Below are 15,404 nucleotides of genomic sequence, written 5' to 3'. Positions count from 1 at the left end.
TCCCAGTCTTCTTCCTTGTCTCTTAAAACCAAACTTGCTGACTGCCTGAGAGAGATTGATTGTTCTGCTGATGGAGAGAAACGGTTCCACTCTTGTTAATTCACAGCCACCTCATTTTTTCTTGCCTCGTAAATTAACATAGTTACCAAGTGGCTAGAGCAGTGTTTTGGAGATGGGTTAGGGGAAAATGTGTGAAAGGAAGAAGTGAAAAAAAGGAAAGGAACAAAATATGAACCAAACCTCCCCCATTTACTGATTCCAAGTCCAAATCTTTTTCTTGGTGTATCCAGAAAAAGAACTAGAAAAGACCCCCTTGCACCCCAAAAGGGAAAATATCAGACCCCATTAGGGCTAAGAAAGCAGAAAGGAGAATCAATGAGGGGACAGACACTGGTTTAAGAGTTTCCATCTGCCTTTGCAAGTGTGAACCAGGAATGGAATGGCTGTGAGTGTGCTTCCATTCAAACTAATCACTTAAAGGAAAAAGAATCTATAGTAATTCTTGGAAATTCACTCTTAAGTCTCCCTTTCTTAGCAAATATATGTATATGGTTCTCTATATAAATTACTGCAGCGGGCTCTGGCCAAGAATTTATTTAAAGGCTCATTAAAATGATTACTAGTTTTTTCTTTTGCATTTTATTTGAAAATGGGAAGAATATAAACCTATAGCCTGGCTTTTCTCCAATGTGCCCTTTAAATTTGCATCGAGTATATCATATTTTTTTTAAAATAAAGATAATAATGATTTGCAGTAAGTGTACCCAGACATTTTAGATGAATAATAAGTTAGCCACTTACTGTACTTTTTAGGTACTTATGTTTGCCCAACATGTTTTAAAAATTTTATTTCTATTGCTGAAGTTTGATGTGTCTGCATGTGTGTATATGTGCATCAAGGTGTGTATAGATGCATGTATACTATTTCACAAAATATTGTGAAAAATTGAGAGGTAAGAAGTAAGAAAAAATGTCTGTTCTTCTTCTGTGTGAACTCTGATTTGGGCTGAACCAAGGATTAAAGGAAGCTTATATTCCTGGCTGATCACATACAATGCTGGTTTCATTTCACTGCCTGGCTCATTTAACCATCATAGTTGCTCAATAAAGCCTCAGAGAAGGGATTCCATTCAAGGTTAAATGGCAGCCAAGGGCACACAGTAATGGTTGAGGCAGATCCAGTAATTGGAGTGGGAAAATCAAGGGTGTGACCCAAAGGAGAGGCCATTGATCTGTATGTTAAGAGAGTCAGGATAAGAGGAAACAAAACACACTGAACATTGATGGGGGCTTCTAAACCATGCCTGAAGGACCAGTGGAGATCATGAGAATTTTACACTTTGAAAGCCTTTAAAAAGAAGACAGTGGGCCAGGTACGGTGGCTCACATTTGTAATCCCGGCACTTTGGGAGGCTGAGGCGGACAGATCACCTGATGTCAGGAGCTCAAGGCCAGCCTGGCCGACATGGTGAAACCTCATTTTTGCTAAAACTACAAAAATTAACCAGGCGTGGTGGCAGATGTCTGTAATAACAGCTATTCGAAAGGCTGAGGCAGGAGAATCACTTGAATCCAGGAAGCAGAGGTTGCAGTGAGCCGAGATTGCGTCACTGCACTCCAGCCTGGATGACAGTGAGACCCTGTCTTAAAAACAACAACAACAAGAACAACAACAACAACAACAAGACAGTGTATCCCAGTCTAGAAAAGTGAACGCAGTACCAAGCTTGAAGAAAGATGTTATGCTGTGGCATAATCAAAGCTGGTAAAAGATAGAGGCAAAAACCAGGCAGGATTTGGAAGAAAATCTAAGATTTGGAAAAGGAGGGAAAGGAAAGGGCAATCTGATAAGGAAATGACAGTATAGAGGCTTTAAGCATGTTGGTTTTAGCAGTTTCAAGTTGGGGGAGAGAATAGGGTATGACTAGATATTACAGACTCCCCAAACTCCAGGGAAGGGGATAGGACTCAGGGCAGAAGGACCTGGGGAGCCATAGCAGTTTTCTGAGCAGGGGTTTGAGAGCATGAGACCTGTGTCTAAGCAAGGCTGGCAACCAGCCTCTCAGACTGATGAAATATCTGTGTTAAGCATCCCACTCTGCTCTCTCTTCTCACATGTACTGCCCTCACTAGACCTTCTGGGTGTGTTTTCTGAACATCACAAGCAAGAGCAATTTTAGCAAAGTGCTTGAGAAGACAGGGTGATATGTTCTTCCTAATGTTCCAATACACAGCCATATAGCAAATGGATCTCACTGTCCCTGAGGTAGAGATATCTGTAACAAATACAATCACCACCACTGGTGAAAGAAATGACTCAATTTTTTTTCTTCCTTGGTGAGCTCAACCAAGCAGAGAGATTGCTACTGGCACACATGCCTCCTTGCCCCCAGTTCATACCCCCATTATTAGCCCAAGGTCAGAATGACAGATATCAGCACTTGGTACACACTCTACTGGTGAGCATATCCAGGTGATGAGGGGCAAGTGTCCTGGGATCCTCGGATCTGCCAGATGGCTCAGGGGTGGGTTTGGAGCCAGTGAGTCTCTGTCCCCACACCATTGAGGTCTGAGCTGCCAGGGAAGTGTGAGACACTGGCCTCAGTGACAAATAGAGGCCTCCGTCAGTGCTGGCAGCCCAATGTCGAGGGCCTCCTGAGAGCAGATGCAGACAGTCAGCCCTGTCATCCCACAGCACGAATCTAACTCTGAGAAATGGCTTGGTCTGTCTTATGATGACCGAACAGAGGAAAGAAATGAACCAGAGAGGATAGAAGTATGAGAAATGTATGTGATTATCTTCTTGGCAGGGCTGCCAGAGATAGGAAAAGTGGTGGTCAGTTTAGAGCTCCTTAATTATTTCTGCTTTCCCCCTACAGTCCAGCAAGGCAGTACGATGTGGAGGAAAGAGCTTCAGCATGCAGCTCATGCTTCACTTGCTGTGTGACCTTGAATATATTATTTAACTTCTCTGAGCCTTAGTTTTTTAATCTGTAAATGGGCCTCACAATAGTATTTTACAAAACAAAACAGCACTCATAATTAAATAACATAATGTATATTGAGTACCTGGCAGAGAGTAGGTATGACTTTCTTTTCCTCAGTTAAATGAATGCCTCGTTGGCTTTCCCCACTGCTCAATGACACCTCCCAATTCCCAGGCACTCCATATAGGTGTAGCCAGCCTTTCTATTCTGGGAGAAGGATCTATACTTCTTTATATCAGCATTAGACAAAGTTCTTTCAACTTCTAAAATAAAACAAATTACCCCATCCCTACCCCATTGCATCCCTTCTGCTTCATACTTTATTGACCCATCTGCCTGTGTGCCCTGCAGCAGGCAGGACCCAATGGCCCTGGGCTTCCGGCCCATATCAGCACTGAGTTAGTCCCAAAGGCTCTAATCCCTAGACAGCTCTCAGCAACAGGCCAGCCCCAGTGTCCCTGGGCTTCAAGCTGGCCCCTGGGGATACAGGCTCTAAGCCTATCCCAGCAGACTCAATCAGCAGGTCCACCCAGGTGGATCCAGACTGCGGGCCTGTCAGCCTAAGGACTCCAACAGCAGGCCCACCCATAGATCATGCTAACCAGTCCGCCTAGAATCTCTGGATGGCCTGACTACTAAGGGAATTTCCCAGACAAAGCCAGTCTGCGAAAATTGGAATAAGCATCTGTTTTTTTTTTTTCAATTACACAGACACCAATACATAGCCATTAGGATCAAGAACAAACGGGGAAATATGAAATCACCTCATCAAAGGGACAAAATAAAAGACAGTGATTGCTCCTAAAGAAATAAACATGTATGAATTGTCTGACAAAGAATTAAAAACAGGTGTTCTAAGGAAGTTCCATGAATATCAAGAAAATGACAGAGAAATAATTCAGTGAAATAAAATGATCAATGATAAGAATGAGAAATTTAACAAAGAGATTGAAATAATAAAAAAATAAGTAATTGCTAACATTTACTGTGCATTGTTCTAGTAAAAAAAGATATAAGGTAAATACTGTTATTCTTAATTTGAGAGAGAATGCATTGAGGCAAAAAGACTAAAGCTTCCTAGTTGGGCAGTGGCCAAGTCAGGTTTTGAAATCAGATTGGCAACTTTTAAACATAGCTCCAAAGCAATAATAAAAATAAAAGAAAAATTAATACTGTGTGTTATTGGCCTCTCTTGGCTTAGAGTGCCATGACCCTCCATAACATCTCTATATATATCTATGCAAAGGAATATAGATATGGAAAGGGATGTGTTTCCTTCTAGTCCAGCAATGTCACGGCTCCATGCTAAGAAGTTCTGAAAAATATTCCCTGCTGAGAGAAGTCACGGGAGTTGCTGAGTTTTCTTAAACATAGGACAAACAATGCACTAGGGTTGATGGGGGCAGTAAATAGCCTTTGAAAAATGCCTTAGTGTTCAGTAATTCACAAGAGTAAGCATCAGTGCCAAGCACTGGCATTCCCACTTGGAAGCCCCCATAGGGCAGGGGCTGGCTGGGTTCCTGAGGGCCTCTTTTCACTTGGGCAAGAAGCTACTTTGTTGACATCCTCACTCTACCTCTTAGCAGCTGGTGACTGAGACACATCATTAAATACTTCTAAGCTTCTGTTTCCTCATCTCTGTAATTGGGATGATACTACTATACACCTCCTAAGCTGACAGAAAGAATAAATGAGAAATCTTTGCGAATACTTTGTGTGTGATTGACCCATGGTATCCTGTGAATAGATACTATTTATTATTACTCTTGTCCTCAGTGTAATCTCAGGACAATGGGCCCCTGTAAATGGGATAATTCTGTGTTTGATCTATCCATTTATGATGGACACTCAGCCTGGGCAATTATGGCCCTCATTCAGGCATCTGGTGAGTGTTTGGAGAAGTGTGGAGCTGGCAAGTGACTCAACATTTGTCTGGTTGAAGCCTCTCATTAAATTTATGAAAAAACTGAGTCTCAGTGGGTGGAGTCACTTATTCAAGGTTACACAGCCACTTGATGGTAGAACTGATTTTGGACATCAGGTGTCAGGCTTCAAGCCCAGTGTCTTCTGATTAGATTACACAGGAAGACACTGCACAATACAGGCAGACGTGGGCAGATAGGTAGCTACAGAAGACACTGGCAATAGGGTGCTTTGAGGTGCTCTTATCTTTGTTCAGTAAACCTAGAGTTTCTAGGGCGCTGGCAGTAGAAGTGGCTAGGTTAAGCTTTCAAACCATGTGACTCTGGTGGAGAACCTGCCCAAGGGCATAAATAAGACCTTTAAGGCCAAGTTGTACTCAGAGCAACCAGAGGCAGCAAAATCAAAGGAGAATCTGAGTCAGGGTTGAACAAAAAAAGTCCAAATTGGAGAAGGTCTGTTGACACTCAAAGGCTGAGAAAAGGCTCCAAACAGAAATCTCAACCTCCAGAAAGGCTCCAGAAAGGCTGGAACCAACCTAGGTGATGGATTGTAAGACAGGGCTGGGAATAGTGTTCAGGACTGAGACTATGAGGTTATTGACAGCCTGTTTTTATAGGGCAACTTTTGCTTATGCGAGGGCAGTAGCAGGAGAGGCACTTGACTGATTAAAGCAGTTAGGCCAGGCCAGTCAAGAAGGACAGTCACAAAGGAAGAGTAGCACAAAGATAGGACGCAATTATCCAAAGTGGTCTTTGGCCTGTACCTCGAGTCTTCAATCATTCCGGGGGAGGCAGTGGCAGCACAGATATGCATGAAAGATTTCCTGACTCCGCTCCGGACCTTTGGAGAGAAGTGAGCTGATGTCAGAGCAGAAACTTAGCGTGCAGTTTAGCTCTGGAAACTCAGCTTGAAATAATGAACAGCTGGCTTTCTGGTCTCAGCCGCCCTGCCTTGATCCCAAATCACAGAGCATCAGCATTCCATAGCTCAAAGGAGATCAGCCTTGCAGACCCAAGGTTGTAAAAAATTATTTCTCTGAGAAGATTTTCTTGGCATTAATAGCTTCTGGAGAACCTGTCTTGCCTCAGCTAGACCCTAAGCAAATTGTAAATGCTTTGGAGCATTCCCTACCACTCTCTTCTCTGTAGTTATTAAGATTGCTTCTCTTTAGTCTCACAGCTGCTTGCATGTGAATGTATACATGCTGAGTGCACCCTGAAGTCTTAGGGCTGACCCATGAGCCTGAACGGTTAGCCCCTGGAAATGAGGGAGGAAGAAGTGGTGAGGAAGCAGACTCTACCCCAGTTATTCACTCAAAAAGTCATGCAGTCAGAACTTTTTACCTATCTTCTGGAATCACTTTTTTGAGCTTGTCAATCTTCACTCAGAAACTTTCAGCAGCTTCCCAGTGTCCACAGAAGAACATCTACATCATTAGTCTTGTGTTCATGTGGTTCTGTTTACATTGTGTGGTTCTCAGCTTATCTGTTCAGCCTTTTTTAATGTACTGCTCTATAGTATTAGTTCTATGCTTTGGACAAGTTTTATTTTAACTTTTAACTTTTATTTTTTAGAGATGGGGTCTTTGTTGTTAAGGCTAGAGTACAGTAAAGCAATCACAGCTCACTGCAGCCTTGAACTCCTGGGTTCAAGCAATCCCCCTGCCTCATAGTCAAGAGTTTCTGGGACTACAGGTGCACCACCACTCCCAGCTATTTAAAAAAATTTTTTTTCTTTCTTTCTTTTTGTTTTACAAAATAGAGACAGGGTCTCACTTTGTTCCCCAGGCTGGTCTTGAACTCCTGGCTTCAAGTGACCCTCCTGCATTGGCCTCAAAAGCGATGGGATTACAGCCATGAGCCACTGTGCCTGACCCCTTGGACAAGTTTTAATTGCTCCAAACCTCAGACTATTTTCCATAAAATGGGAATCATAATACTTCCCTTTGTCAGCAGTAATTCTTTGGCTCTACAAGTTACAGAAAACTCTGCCTTAAATGGAAGCATGGGAAACACATGGATTCATGTGATAGAGTCTCAGAGTAGGTAGCTCCAGGTTGTTAATTTTTTGGTTCAGTGACATTGTGGAGGACAAAGTCCTTTCTGTCTTTCTGCTCTGCCATCTAGAGCACTGCTCTTTGTCCTCTGGCTAATTTTTTTTTTTAATGATGGATGACAAGATGGTTAACAGAGGCTCTAGCATCACACCCAGACAGACATTAAAATGTACAGAAGTAGAATAGTAGACAACACATTTTCAGATGGAGGGAACTGCTACCAGAGGCTCAGAACTCCCAGCAGTGTACAATGTGTGCGTCATGTCAGGACAGGGTAAACCAGGGGAGACAGAATGGGGCCCAGCCTCCTCTAAGCACAGGCCCACATAGAGCAGGATACTGTAACAAAATACAGGTTCTGTTAGGAAGGTAGAAAGAGGTGCATCGACGGAAGTTGTAATAATAGGCAACCAACAATGCCTGCTGCACTGCCTCATAAGGGTCATTTGAGAATCAAGTGACATGAGCCATGTAAATCATGTAAATGTTAACATCTCTGCTATTTATTATCATTCCCATCTTTATGCTGGGTCTCCCACTGATGTGTGTCCACTCTACCTATCAAAATCGTATTCCTCTTTCAGTGTGCAGCTTAAATCTTGCCTCCTTTTCTGTCTCACTCTGTTACCAGGCTGGAGTGCAGTGGTACAATCTTGGGTCACTGCAGCCGTAATCTCCTGGGTTCAAGCAATTCTCTTGCCTCAGCCTCCTGACTAGCTGGAACTACAGGCATGCACTACCACGTCTGGCTGATTTTTGTATTTTTAGTTGAGATGGGCTTTCACCATGTTGGCTAGGCTGGTTTCAAACTCCTGACCTCAGGTGATCTGCCTGCCTCAGCCTCCCAAAGTACTGGGATTATAGGTGTGAGCCACCATGCCTGACTCCCTCTTTTTGAAATTTTCCCAGATACCCCTCTATTTCACCCAAATTTTTAACCCCAGATGAAACTTCTGTCCCTAATTCCCAAACTTCTCTGACAGTCTATGGACTGATTGCATCAAATAACAAAGGAACTTGTGTAGTATTGAATCCTAGACCTCACCTACCATGGAGATTCTGATTCTACAGGTCTGGGAAAGGTTAAGGCTATGTATTAGACAATAGATCTAGGCATTAATGATGTATAATCAGGTTTAGAATAATTTTTGCTTAAAATATGGGCTTTATGGACTGCAAAGATAGCAGATAACTTTTCAAGCTCAGTGTTTGAAGAGCAGGGACTGTATCTTGTATGTTTTTGTATCCCTGAGTATTGTTTAGCACACAGCCTGGTCATATTTATACAGTATCAATAATTTTAAAAGTTGTATTTTTACTGAACCTTTTGAGTGAAAGGATTTAAAATTGTTTTTCAGACTCTTTCTGGATGTGCACATAAGTATACTCATTTTATCCGTACCTCTAGTATTCTAAGATTTATAACCAAAAACGTTGACTAGTTTAGTCCTTTACCACTTCTTGCCAAGGAGGTAGACCAGCCTGCCTCCTTACGCTCAGTTTCGGCCTGTCAAGAATTCTCATCCTCCTTTCAGAATTATAACCAAGTTAGAAGGTCTGACTGTGATTTCCTTTAAGGTTGCAGAGGTGGAAGAAATAAAAATCGACTTAATACTGTTTCTGAAAACAGTCAAAGCTGGGAAGGGGCATTTTTTGCATGACTTGACTTTAGCAGTGATGATCTTAGCAGTGAGTTGTAGTACATGCAGTCGAAGTTGAAGGACGCTGAGAGATTCTGAGTAGCGGAACATTCATTTGGTCCATGAGTATTTTCTAAATGTCCATGGGGAATGTTGGCTTGTTTGTGTACTGAGGAGGACTATTAAGGAATACTAAATAATAGCCCATGACATTCTTACTGTGTGCCAGAGACAGGGCCGATCATCATATGATTAATTCTCAAAGCAGTCCTTTGACCTTTGTGAGTTAGATATTATAATTATCCCCATTTTGCAGCTGTGCAACTGAGGCGAAGAGATGAAAAACTTACCTCACTAGGAAGTTATTGACCTAGGTTATGAACTCAGATTTGATTGACTCAGGATTTCAGGCACTGACTCACTGCACTCTACTGAGTACTAAAAGGCATGTATCACTGCTTTCAGCAGATTTGGAGTCTATTTTATTGGGTCTCAACTCTGGCTGCTCTTTGGGATTACCTGGAGGAGCTTTAAAACATACCCATGGCTCAGGCCTTAGGCAAAGAGATGTTTAAATACATCTAAGGTGGGGTCCTGGGTTTGGGAATTTATAAAGCTTTTGAGGTAATTCTGTTGTGCTTCCAGCATCAAGAGCCATGGGTTTAGTTGAGTGAAAAAAGTCCATTCATCCATCAAATTTTATTTAGTGTCTTTTGTATCCTGGGTCTTTGCTCTTCTGGAGGCACGCCCAGGAGAGTGATAACTGCTGCAAGTCACAAGAGGAAGGAGGCACTGATTCTGCCTGGCAGGTTTGGGAAGCTCAGAAGGAAGCTATATTGAAGTAGAGTCAACACATCAGTAGAGGTTTGCTGAGGACTAATGGTGGGCTGGGGTGGGAGGGTTTTCTGGGCAGAGGAAATAGTACATGCTGTAGCACTGAGTTGTGAGAAGGTAAGGTGTGTTCAGGAAGCTGCATCAGTCTTGGTTCAGGTGGAGTTAAAGCAGCCGTGATGTGGTGGCAGAGGAGGGAAGAAAGTGGTTAGGAACCATGTGAACAAAGGTCTCTTGGGCTCAGTACAGGGCTCAGGAGTTGAGATTTTCTTTCTTGATGGGAGTCATTGCATCAGGTCTGTTTCCTAGAAAGTTCCTTGGGAAACAGAGTGAAGGCTGGATTTAAGGGAAAGATGAGACTAATAGAGTCCCATATGACACTGCTTTGCAAAAGCAAACAATATTTTAGCCACCTGAAGGCCCAACCATGACAGTTTTACCCATAAATTAATCTATTATACATTCATATGATGGAATATGGTGGAATGATTAAAGATTATGTGCATTGATATGGAAAGCTATTCACTATATACATTTTAAAAAGACAGTTTGCAGAACTGTATGTCTGAAATGGAGCAAGAAAATAAATATGGCTAACATGGTGTTGTAGGCAAGTGATGACAAGGACACGGATTCCTACAGTGTAGAAGGAAGGTGTGGAGGGGCCAGCTATGACAATGCTAGAAAAATAAAATCAACCCAAATTAGTGTTGTATGTTGGGATGAGAAAAGAAAATTTTAAGATGGCTCCCAGGATTTCAACTTGAGTGTCTGGGTAAGTGAAAGATTGCCGAGGAACTGGGCATATTGACAAAATGTAGATGGACTACAGAGAGAGAAGTAGGCGAATGATAATCAGTTTGGTTGGGGCATGCTGAGTTTGATACCATGGGACATTCAGGTGAAAAGGCGTTAAGCTGTTGGATTTATGTGTCAGAATCTTAGGAAACAGGCTTGAGCTTAAGAGCACACATAAGTCTCCTTGGCAAACAAAGATGAATTTAACAATAAAGGGTGTTTGGGATTCTTGTTGTTGAACATAGGATCAAGTGCAAATAAACCCAGCCTGCTATCAATGCAGCAAACAGTTTTTGAAAACTTTCTCTGTGATCGACATGGTGCCAGGCACAGGGATCACCAAATGAGCAAGTCTTGGTCTCTGTCCAAGGAAACATATAATCTATCAAGTGCTTTGGTAAACACAAAGGAGGGAGTGGTTAATCTACCATGAATGTTTCGAGGAAGATGTGGCAGAGGTCACATTTGACTAGGCTTCAAAACAGTGGTCCCCACCCTTTTTGGTACTAGGGACCAGTTTTGTGAAAGACAATTTTTCCACAGACCAGGGCACAGGGGGATGGTTTCCAGATGAAACTGCTCCATCTCAGATCATCAGACATTAGTTAGATTCTCATAAGGAGTATGCAGCCTGGATCCCTTGTATGCACAGTTCACAGGACAGTGCATGCTCCTGTGAGTATCTAATGCCTGATGATCTGACAGGAGATGGCACTCAGGCACTAATGTTGGCTTGCCCTCTACTTAACTCCTGCTGTGCAGCCAAGTTCCTAACAGGCCACAGACCGGTCGGTACAGGACCCTTGCTTCAACAGGTAAGTTAAGAATTTGCCATGTGGATGAATGGTTTTGTGCATTCCCATTGCAATTGGACTTCACTTTAGAAATTAAGCAGATTCCAGAAAATGTAGGTGTTAATTCGAATGCCAGAAAGCTGAACATAAATTCATTAGGAGAGTTCACTATCAAATCCAAGTTTTATTTTAAGAGATAACTAACATAGAATAAGTGTTTTAAAGTCAGTTTAAGTTCTCTTTCATCATACCTTGGCTTACCACGAGGCAAAACAACATTGAATATCTGAGTCAAGAAAGATGGTGCATACGATAGGTTTTCCTTCAGTCCTGAGCAAACAAAGTAAGTTTGGGTCTTGGAAGGGCAACCTTTTCCCCCACTCCCTCCAGCCAGATGCCTCATTCCCCATGGCTGAGTCAATACAAAAAGAATGAGTGAGTCAATTCTTGCTCACCTCAAGGGAGCTTGTTGAAGGTCACTCAGCAAAGTGGTGGCAGAATCCCATTGCTTTATGGACCTTGCCACGCTAATGGGCACTTCCAAATGATGCTTTCCCACATGTCTGGCCTCTCTCCTCTGGCAGTGCATGCGTGTGCTTTTACCGTTAATTACAAGGCACAGCAGTGCACAGTGGTTTGGATGCAGATGCCAGTGGAGATGGAAGCCAGCCAAGTAGTAGACGCTTGACCTGGTGAAGGATGACAGATTGACAGAGTTTAGACTCTGGTATTACCCTTTGATTTTGCTGCAGTTTAATGTGTTTTCTGCACTTCCAGGACTCCCTATGCATCACGAGCCCATTCAACCTCAGCTTGCTTCTTTCTTTACTGTCGTTAGTGCCTTAAATTTTTGACTGGGAAATAAATACATCAGAGAGACTCAAACTTTCTCAAGCTGATTTGGTTCTCAGTCGTTAGCAGATAAATTTATAACCTGGAATGAGGCTGAGCTTTGACATCTTCCAACTGAATGGCCTTCATTGGTCAGGGAGGGATGTTTTTCAGGAAGAAGTGTTATGTGACAGAATTTGCTTTTATTCAGTCCTTGCTCTGATCAAAATCCACCAGTGACTCCTCATTGCTTATAGGATTCAGGCCAAACCCACAGCATGGGATTAAAGCTCCTTCATAATCTACACCCAATGTTTTTGCTTGCCTTATCTCACTTATATTCTTCTACCTTTTTTGAATTTAGAGTCTCTATGTTTCCTTTACACTCCCCCAGAAGCACTAGTGCTTCTTAAAATGATCCTCCCTAACTTTTTTCCACTTACTTGAATTCCAACCATCTTCAGGGCTCTGTGCAGAAGTCACTTCCAAGGGGGCCCTTCCTAATCATCTTGGCCCAGTGTTTCCTCCCACATTTACACCAACATATTATCTTTTAATGTTCCTATCTGTATAAATATGGCTAGTTCTTTTAGGTTAGGCACTGTTTTCCCCATTCTTGTAACCATCATAGTGCCTGGCACGTCTTGCAGGCTCTCTTGCTGCCTTGTGGGGAAGCCGTGATGCAGGTGTTGAAGGCAGATCCAGGGTAGCTGGATCACAGCCACTTGTCAATTGTTCTCAGTCTTTCCCTGGACAAGGCCTGTGGAGGGCTAACTAATGAAGAGGGCTTTTGCTTCAGGTTTTATTCCAGCTTCTCAGATCTGCTTTCCTGGTTCCAGATGGCACCTGCCTTTGGCTACTGCATTCTGGACCCACCTTCTGTGTTCAGCATTCTGCTGGCCTCTCCTGTCACGGCTACAGGATTAATGGCTTCCAGCTGTGAGAGCTTATACTCTTCCTCTAGCATCCTCTGCCAGAATCCAGTCTAGTACCTCTGGCTGGAGGAGACGAGGAGGGAGGAGTAAGGGGGACATTTATAGTGGAGTTGATTACCCCCTTTTTGGTGCGTTCATAGCACTCTTGTTTACATCCCTTCCTAGCATGTGTCTCCCTGTAGCTCAGCCCTTTATGTCTATGTCCCCTGCTAAGTCATAAATGCCCCAAGGCCAGAACCATGCATTATCTGTCCCTGCTTATTGGTACCTAACACAGTGCCTGGCACTGAACTGACATTTCTTTCAACTAAGCTGAAATCAGTAAGTGATTACTAAGTCAGAACAGCCCACAAAATGTCCAATCAAAGCAGATGTACTCTCTGCCCTTCATAGGATATTCCCATGGCTCCTCTTCCAACAGTTCTTTTAAGGGAACATCCTGGTGGGCCTGAAGCTCCTGCACACTGGAGCTTCGAGACACGTTTTCTATCCTTTGGGTGGAATTACCACTGGCGAAGAGGAAGGCCAAGGCCAGCCAAACTGTCTCTGAAACTATGAAGTAACTGCTCTTACCAAAAACCTACTCAGAAAATGAATTTCTTAGTGGGTCTCTACACTGACTCTGGCCCAAACAGCCCAAGAGCAAGACTAGAAGGGATTTGGGCATGGGTTTGTCTTGCTCCACGACACTTGGGTGGGTAAAAGATAAGTCAGATTAAACAATTTTTCTATTGAAAAATGAAAAGAAATCAGGAGCTCGAGCCCTTAATCAATAGACTTATTTCATCTCAGTGATTCTTTTTGGCTCTTTCCCCCATGCTTTTGTTACCAGAAAGGGATCTGGATCCAGACACCAAGGGAGGATTCTTGGATGTCATGCAAGAAATAATTTTGGGGCGAGTTTACAGAATAAAGTGAAATCAAGTTTAAGGAAGTAAAGAAACAAAGGAATGGCTACTCCATATGCAGAGCAGCAGCCAGGGCTGCCGGTTGGCTATTGTTATGGTTATTTCTTGATTATACACTAAATAAAGGGTAGATTATTTATGACTTTTCTAGGAAAGGGGCAGGGAATTTCCGGAACTGAGAGTTCCTTTTCCTTTTAGATTATATAGGGTAACTTCCAGATGTTGCCATGGCATTTGTGAACTGTCATGGCACTGGTAGGAATGTCTCTTAGCATGCTAATGCATTATAATTAGCATGTAACGAGCAGTGAGTACACCAGAGGTCACTTTTGTTGCCATCTTGGTTTTGGCAGGTTCTGGCTAGCTTCTTTATTGCATTCTGTTTTATCAGTGGGGCTTTGTCACCTGTATCTTTGTGACCTCCTATCTCATTTTGTGACTGAGAATGCCTAACTACCTGGGGATGCAGCTCAACAGATCTTGGCCTCATTTTACCCAGCCCTATTCAGGATGGAGACGCTGTGATTTGCACACCTCTGATACCCTTGGGCTATGTAAACGTGCTGGATTTTACAATGTAAGGAAGAATAGAAAATGTCTTTCACTTTATTTGGGAGTGGTCTTCACGATACCTGGCCCTTGTGGCATGGTTTCTTCAGAGGAGGAGGAGGATGCTAATTCTGAAGGTGTTTTTATTCTCTGTGTTGACTTCGGCTGGTGTACGTCTTCTTTAGGGTTCTCAAGGCTACCAGCTTTGTTGACAGTTTGTACAGGCACTCCCATTTGAGTTTCTGCCACTCGGGTATTGCTTATCAGGCTGAGAACTACCACCCTCATTACTGCTATCAGATAAAACCTGAAGAATTTGGACTCTTTTCTTTTCAACAAGAACACCAAAACTCAGACAACCTGGCTTAATTCCCTGGATAGATCTAGATTATAGAGAAGCAAAAATGATTGTAGTATTGACTTCCAGGAATAAGCCTCTTTCTCTTCTTGCTCTGGCTCCAAAGCAAAGTAATAAAAAAGCTGTTAAGTCCCCATTGGAGGAAATAGTCCAGGCCTTGGAAACAAAGGGCTGGCTGGATGTCTGGAAGAGTTTATGTGGGGAATTGAGACTTAGCTTTTGTTTTAGCCTAATGAGTCTGGAGTATTGAGTAAAAAGACACAATTTAATATCTAAATAGATTATCCTATGTATTAAATTGTCAATAAATCACCCTGCTATAAGGACAGGGATTATCTTTATTATCTCTTTTTAAATAATAAAAATATCTTGTATTCACTAGAGAGGTAATGCATAGACAGGATGAGGATCAAAGAGATGTTAATTTAGAAGGCCATTGCTCTGGAAGGAGAATCGTAGATGGAATCTGACCAGTGAAGCAACATTTCACAGCATTTTCCCAGGACTTCTAGGAGTCAAACGTCACAGTTTCCTAGAGCAACTGCTGAACTATTTTGGAATATTGAAAACTTGAAGAGTCCAGTATTTATCAGATGAAAGGATTCTGTGATTAAATGTCTTCCCACCACGAAGTCAAAAGGCCCAGATGGCCTCACCAGTGAATTCTTTCAAATGTTAAGGAAAAGTTAACAGAGATCTTACGGAAATTCTGTTAGACAATAGGAAAAGAAAGAAGGCTTTCTAGCTCATTGTGAGGGCAGCATCACTTTGACACAAAACTTGAGAATGACATT

General features: G+C 42.6%; 1 protein-coding gene across 1 annotated transcript in view; it reads left to right on the top strand.

The window, feature by feature from the left end:
* The window catches only part of SORCS3 (sortilin related VPS10 domain containing receptor 3), a 609,576-nt gene that overhangs the window by 278,573 nt on the left and 315,599 nt on the right, over positions 1-15,404 (top strand). The gene's annotated exons all lie outside the window — the stretch shown is intronic.

Source organism: Cebus imitator, unplaced genomic scaffold, assembly GCF_001604975.1.
Source record: "Cebus imitator isolate Cc_AM_T3 unplaced genomic scaffold, Cebus_imitator-1.0 Scaffold271, whole genome shotgun sequence".
NCBI lineage: Eukaryota > Metazoa > Chordata > Mammalia > Primates > Cebidae > Cebus > Cebus imitator.
The sequence above is the reverse complement of the archived record's forward strand: the minus strand, read 5'-3'. Positions and strand labels throughout refer to the sequence as shown.